The 7,464-nt window shown below is 43.3% G+C and overlaps 1 long non-coding RNA gene across 1 annotated transcript; it reads right to left on the reverse strand.

Moving 5' to 3' along the window:
* Nucleotides 1–1,573: 1,573 nt before the first annotated feature.
* Nucleotides 1,574–7,145, reverse strand: LOC104694510. The gene is made up of 3 exons (XR_752734.3): nt 6,898–7,145; nt 5,691–5,855; nt 1,574–1,695 (listed from the first exon to the last, which is right to left on the reverse strand). It is a non-coding gene; the product is annotated as an uncharacterized LOC104694510 (long non-coding RNA).
* Nucleotides 7,146–7,464: the final 319 nt, after the last annotated feature.

Genomic DNA, 7,464 nt, shown 5'->3' on the forward strand with positions numbered 1-7,464 from the left:
TGACAGGTAGGGCAGGCGGTCAGAGTCCAACCAGTCAGAGGGAGGCAACTCCAGAGCACCAGTCTGTCATTCCCCTCGTATTTATTCCCCTCCACTTCCCCTTTGATTAAATAATTGCCTTTTCATCCAAAAACCCCTTTTGTCTCTGCTACTGGCAGCCTCACCGTTTATTATCCAACCCAGCCCTCCCTAAAGTCATCCTTCCCATCACTATCCACTCACAGCCTCTCCAGCGTGCCCTGCATTCAAATGTTCATGTCCTTTCTCATCCAAAGCCAGCCCAGTGATCCTGAAACTCAACATGCTCCCATGTTTTCCACTGCTGGGCAACCGGGACACCACTCATCACATCACCAACAAGCTGTGCAAATGTGCCCCTGAATAAGGGACACATTCCTGCAGCTCCCATGTGTTCAGGCAGTCTCAGGCTTTGGGAAAAACATGCCCAACCCTCACAGCTCATCTTGGGTCCAGGGCAATGTGGGTACAGCACCAGCTCTTCCTTATCCCTATCCTTATCCTTACAACAGAAAACTGGTGGCAAAAAAAAAAAAAAAAAACCAACAAAGCCTAAGAGCAATTACCTGTGGTATTTGGGATAATGTACTCCCTGACAGTTGAAAAATGTCACAACCAACTCTCTGTACATCTGTGACAGAAGAGCTGGCAACTGCTCCAGGTCACAACCAACCTTTGCTGAACTCACCATGGCCCCACAGAAATTAACCCCCTCCAGCCCCAGATTCCTGCCCACACATCCTCACACCTACCACAAGACCATGGGCTTGGAGAAGGGAACAGTTTGCACCCTCAAAAGGGCAAACAAGATATAACAGTTTTGAGTAGAATCCAGTAAAGATTTTGGAATCAGAAGAAGGAGGGGGAAAAAAAAAATAAGAAAAAGAGCACCCCCAAAGCTCACAAGTGTTTAATGTTTCCTTCTCTGAGATTTACTAATTTTCAGCTGTCATAAAAAATTTGAAGATTCCAAATAGAAGCAATACCATCAGAATGATAAAAAAGCTCCCATGTGATCAGAAACTACTTTTGAGCAGGGACTGAACTAAATAGGAAAGCTTGTTTGTTCTTGGCCAGGACAGTCCTAGAAGGAACATCATTTAGGATTGTTAGCTTTGGCTCCATTAATGAAAACAGAATCATTTTCAGTGTGATTCACAACCAGCTTGTAAGTTTCTTGGAAAACAAGAAGGAAAAGATATGCAAAACTTTTCCTTCTGCCACAGCTGGCTCTTCAGGAGAGTAACCAAGACAAAGGCAGGAGAGAGAAAGAAAACTTTAAACAAACTGAATTTTAAAAAAGTTTTCAAAATCCCTGTTGGAGTTGTTCTTAATGGAAGATGTCATGGCTCCTTTTCCAAAGCGTGTTCTTGAAAATGCTCTAAAGCCACGTATTCAAACACTGGAAATTACTTTCCATGTACTATTTTCAAAATTCAAAAAGATGGAGGCAAAAACCACCCAGTTCAGCCATTTCAAAATGAATTTTTTTTTATTTTTTGGCACAGAACTTCATGTTTGGGATATTTGCCACATGACTCTGTGTTTGGAACATTTCACTTGTAGCTCCTGGCAGCTCTGGGAGCCACAAGGTGCTGCTCAGAACAAGATATTCCCATTTCTCAGCTGTGTGAAGATGCAACACCATGAGCCCCTTCTGTTACTGTGCTCCAGCATCTGGAGAAGGAGAGAGGAAAAAAAACTGATTTTGTATAATGATGCACAGGCTCAGCAAAAAGGAGAAGCCAGGACATACATCAGGACCAGGGAAGAAATAATCTTTCAGCTGATGGTTTTCATTGGATAAGGAATATTTTTAATTCTCAGCAACTGAAAAGTACAATTTTTTAATCCAAAGGGGTAAAAAACTCAGCCTTTCTCCTTTTTCTCAGTGAAATTTTTCTGAGAAGGAATATAGAAATTCCAGTGAATGTGTTGGAAATGTTCCATGTGACTTTTTGTTTTTTTAATTGTGGGGGGAGGTGTTGAAATGGAAGTTTAAAAAAATAAACTTACCACCTGTCTTTTCAGCTTGTGGGTGTCAAGCTTACAAAAAAATATTAACAGCAATGTCAAAATCATAGCCAAATTTAGAGCAAACATCACTTTTCATATGAACCAACCACATTATTATGCAACTTTTAAAAATGACAGATGATAGTTATTGAAAGTAAATGATAATGAGTGTTCAGATGGAAGTGCTAGGAAATGCATAGGCAAGCATACAACTTAAGCTTGCAGTCTGTATGTGTTGAATGGAGGCTGTAAACTATATATTTTAAGTGAAATGAGAGTGAAATGTTCCCTAGAAGAGCTGAGCCCTACAAGTTAAATTAGCCTTTCACATGCTGAGTTCTTAAATAGATGTCAAATTTCATGTGTATGCACATATTATAGATAATTATAAAAAATTCATATTTAATTTCATTAAACATTTTATTTCACTAAATAATATGAAATATAAATAGATCAGTGTGTGTACATAAATATCTGCATACACACATATCTGTGGATTTATTTTTTTAACATATTTTGTGGGTGAACATGCACACAAACATCTCTATATGTGTTGGTGGAGGCCTGCATCTTGTGCACATATGACTGATCCTATTTTGACATAATGGATTTGCAAAATAGAGTGGCAAAGACCTATAAAAATGAACTCTGCTGCAAGGACAAATTAGCATGTTGTGAGAGCCCTGCAGAGGATATCAAGCATCCAGACATTTCAGCCTATAGTGTCCTGCAACAAAGAGATTGCTCCAATTGCCTGCAGTCATATTTTTTAAAGATGAGAAACTAATTAGCAGTATTATCAGCATAACTTTATCAAAAAATTCTGTATTTTTTCCAAGTTGGAGAATGAAGCGCAGAGGGGAAACGTTGACTTTAACAACATAATAAGACGGCCTCAGTGGGTTCTCAGTATAATAATAATAACAAAAGCAACAATAACAGATAAGGTAGGTTTTATCTTTTTCCAAAGTGGTTGGTGGCACATCTCAGGTACCTGTATCAGTCATTCTTCCTCTGGCCAGAAATAGGAAGAACTTAATTTAATCCCACCCCAATTTACTGAAAATATTCAAAATTACCTCAGGGTGCGTTATAGAGGGATGCAAGGGCAGAGAGGACCAATCTCGGTGGAGTCAAGAGAAGAAGTGAGAAGCAGTTCCTGGAGCAAACTACCCTCAGAGCTGTATGTAGGGGGAAACAAGCTGGGGAATGAACCTACACAAATGCAGCTGCACCCATGGGCACAGCACAGATGGCCCAGGGCAACTTGAAAATCAAACCATTGGTGTAGATGCACTTTCAGGCTGAAAAAAAAACCAAAAACAAACCAACAAAAAAAAAAAAGGTGGCTTCTCCTGGTTTCATCTGGGATAGAGTTAATTTTCTTCCTAGTATCTGGTACAGTGCTGTGTTTGGGATTTAGGATGAGAATAATGTTGGTAAGACACTGATGCTCCAGTTGTTGCTAAGTAGAATTTACTCTAAGTCAAGGACTTTTCAGTTTCCCAGGCTCTGCCAGTGAGGAGGTGCACGGCCAGGACAGCTGGCCCAGGCTGGCCAAAGGGATATTCCATACCACAGGACACCATGCTCATTATATAAACTGGGGGAGAGTTGGCCAGGGGTGTCCAACAGCTGTTTGGGGACAGGCTGGACATCAGCCAGTGAGTGGTGAGCAATTGTGTTTTGCATCACTTTTTTATATTTTATTCCTCTCTCTCTCTCCTCTTCATTACTGTCATTATCACTGTCATTATAAATGTTGTTATTATTATGTTTTACTTTGTTTCAATTATTAAACTCTTCTTATTGCAATCCATGAGTTTTACTTTTTTTCCGATTTTTCTCCCCATTGGGGCAGGGGGTGGGAGTGGATGAGCAACTGTGAGGTACTTAGCTGGGGCTAAACCCCAAGAAGCTGGGGATAAACCATGACATCCCCTCTTTTCACCGTGATAAAGATGGAACAACTCCATGAACTATCCATCGACAACCCTTCACTATAAACCAGGGTCATCAGAGACATCTAAAGTCCAGGGACAAGTAAACTTTCACAGCCAACCAGATATTTCTAAAACATGTCAATATTCAGTCCAGAGAAGTGCAAGCAGTGATAACTTACTCAGAAGAGCAGTTTGTTTTATCTAGCTTTTGTTTGCTGCTTGGTGTTGTCAACTGTCATGATTTTACCAAGAAACTCACAGTAAGTGGTGCTTTTCCCACTGGCCAGCATTCCTGGAATTGTTTTTGTACTTTGTGTATCACTGAAAGCTTGAAAATTTCAGTCCTGTATGTACCTCTACCCAAAATGAAGGCAAAAGCAGTTTTCATTTTCTTTTTAATCTTCATTTTCAAGCCATTGTTGGGATTCACAGGAATGAAAAGTTGTGCCAGACCTGGTGTCACTGAGCACCCAGTAGCACAGGTTTCCACTGTGGGTTTTAAGGTTTTACATGAGAAACCCACTCCCAAACTGTGCATACCATGAGCTGCAGAAGTCAACATAATTGCTGCTGAAGGACCAAATTATCCCTGCTGGCACCTTGTGCAGATTATCAAACCTGAGGCTCCAACAACTGGACTTGGGAAATGTCACAGAAGCCTGAAGAATAATAAAAACATGGAAATATCTCCTGAGGGAATACATGTCACTCAACACTCCTGTCAAGAAAATTGCAGAAAAATTTCAACTGACAAACACACACACCCCAGGAGCAGCACTACCCTGCGTGACAAACCCATCACACTGGGGAGCAGTGATTGCTGCACCCCTTCAAACTGTGGCCTCACTGCTCCGGGCCAGAGCATTCATAGGAGACAAACAACCCCCAGGCTGTGCAAACTGCCACACTTCCTCCAAAAACACCCTTCCTCAAATCCCCAAATCAGAAATAGCCCTCACAGGAAAGGAACACCCCACTCTTGCCCTTCACCTCCCACCCAGTTGCCACCAGGAGAGAAGAATTGGAGAGAGGAACCAAAGCTTCACAAGGAATTTTCCCATTCAGAGAGCAGAAGGCAGCAACATTTATTGGACAGTGCTCTGGACTTCTGGGTGTTGTGTCACCTCTGAATGGAGTCACACCGTGACTGTGCTGCTCTCTAGATCAGCTTCATCTCCACTGAAAATAATGAGAACTAAAGACTTCAGCATATACAGAGAGACCTAATGTAGGTGTCACTCCAAGCTGAAACCCACCCTAAGTTCCTGAACTAAAAGGACAACCCATCCTTTGTTACCCATCTGATTTGTATGAAGGATTTTCATTTGGTCCATCTACCAAGATGGGAGAGCAGCCACAGGATGAAGATGGACATCAGCTGGGATGGCCCCTGGCCAACAAACTGACAGGCATCACAGACAGATGGAAGTAGTTCATGGTGATTACCAAACCAGCTCAGTGACTCCTGGGCCTGCCCAGACACTGTGGCCAAAGCTGGGACAAACCTGCAGACTTGCTGATCTAGAATATGACTTTTGGTAAGAGCAAAGGATGTCTGTGTTGTGAAGAACGGGCTCTATCAACCATGCAAGTGTTGTTCACATGGCCAGCAGGCTTTTTGCTAGAGCAGTGTAGAGTGCAAGGGATTTAAACTTCACTCTTATCCCTCTACTCACCACAGAGCTCTGGTCTCATGAGCAACAAAGGACCTACCAGGCACCAGCTCGAGGGTTCAAATGCAGCCAGCTGCAGACCCTTCCCACTGGGTCTTTGTGTGAAGCACTTGAACAAAAGCAGAGATAGTGCCATTCCTCCTGGAAAGTCCAATAGCATACTCCATGTGTCGTGGTCATCTGTGGATGATGCTTGAGAAAACATCTGTGAAAGAGCAGAAGGACAGACAGGCGTAGTGTTGCTGAGCTTGAAGGGACAGCAGCAAGGGCTCTGCTGAAACTTCACACAAAATCTTCATCACTCCCAGGAAGGCTGGACCAGGTATAAAGAAGTGAGACACAGTTTTTTTAAAAGATAGACAGATTTTCAGAGGCTGTGTTGGGAAAGCTGGAAAGCCCCAAGAAGCAAGGACGAGCAAGAGGCGATGGCCTTCTGGCACATGAAAAGCATGCTGCAAAAAGGCAAGGGACAGACTGTTTTCCAGGTCCAGGGGATATAGGACAATTAATAGGATTAAGGTAAGAGGGAGATTCAGTTTAAATATGAGGAAAAAAATTTCCAGTGGCTGGGATAATAGAGAACTGGAATAAATTTTTCTAATGTTGAGAGGTTTATGGCCCTATAACTTTTTGGATTTAGAATAACATCATCTATTTACATTACTTACAGTATCATTGTATTTACATGGCTTTATGTATTCTAGTAGTGACTTACCAGCAAGCTGCCTGGTTCTTTTTGAAGCTGTGCAATACTGATACTTATTTATCAAAGTATAGTGAATAAAAATGATGCCCAAGTTTGGAAAAAAGTTTTTGCATGTCCCAAGTGGACAACATTCTGCAAAATTCAGCAAAAAAATTTGCAACTGCTTCTGCATTCCCTGTTCCAGCCCATCACTGCTATGAGTTATGGTAGCTTTGGGAATGTGGGATCTTTCAGCAACCTGCTCACCCTCTCTGATGTGGTTCTTCACCTTGATAAATCTCTTTTCTCTTATGCATACATATAGGCACACACATATGCACAGAGATCTTTAAAGGTCTTTAAAGTCAATCCCAGCAAGTGGAAACAAAGAATATTATTTGAGATGGGCCTAACAGATTGGATTAGAAAAAAATAAATTAAACCAGCAACAAACAGTGCTTGAGTGCCCGTGTGCCAACTTTAATCCCCTCGTTAATTAAAAACGGCCGAATTATAACCCCTAAAAAATTAGGTTTATAGTAGAAATGCCAACTGAACAGACCCTTCAGTGTAGCAGCCCTGCTGCCGCCTCCAGAACACAATCGCGGAACGGCAAAATATATTGGCACCTCCTGGATCGGCAATTGGAATATTTGCTCGGTGCGGTCTCTTCCTGTTAATTGCTGTGTGGAAAGCGGTCCCGGCACAACCTCTTTATCTCCGAGCCTCAGAAGCGCTGCCGGCGGCCGCGCACTCCGGGGGGCACAGCTTGGCCAAGGCTGCCGGCTCCGCTGCCAACCCGGCCAAGGCGCCCAGCCCCGCGTCCCCTCCCCGAAAGCGGCAGCTGGATCGCCACGCTTGGCTCCCGGGCTGGCGCTTGGCTCGCTCTGCTCTTGGCTGGCGAGGGGCTGTGCAACAGCTTTGCGGCCTCGCTGGGCGGGATGGATGCTGGCTGCCCGGCTGCATCAGCAGCCGCTCCTCGCTTGTCAGGAGAGGAGCGCTCCCGAGCTCCTCGCTTCGACCGTTCTCCTTCGGATACCAGCAGCACAGCGCTGAAAACCTCACCTGCTTGCAAAACCAGACTGCTTTTCCCTTGCATCCTCTGATGTCCATTTGTTCTTGGCTTAAA

Source organism: Corvus cornix, chromosome 1A, assembly GCF_000738735.6.
Source record: "Corvus cornix cornix isolate S_Up_H32 chromosome 1A, ASM73873v5, whole genome shotgun sequence".
NCBI lineage: Eukaryota > Metazoa > Chordata > Aves > Passeriformes > Corvidae > Corvus > Corvus cornix.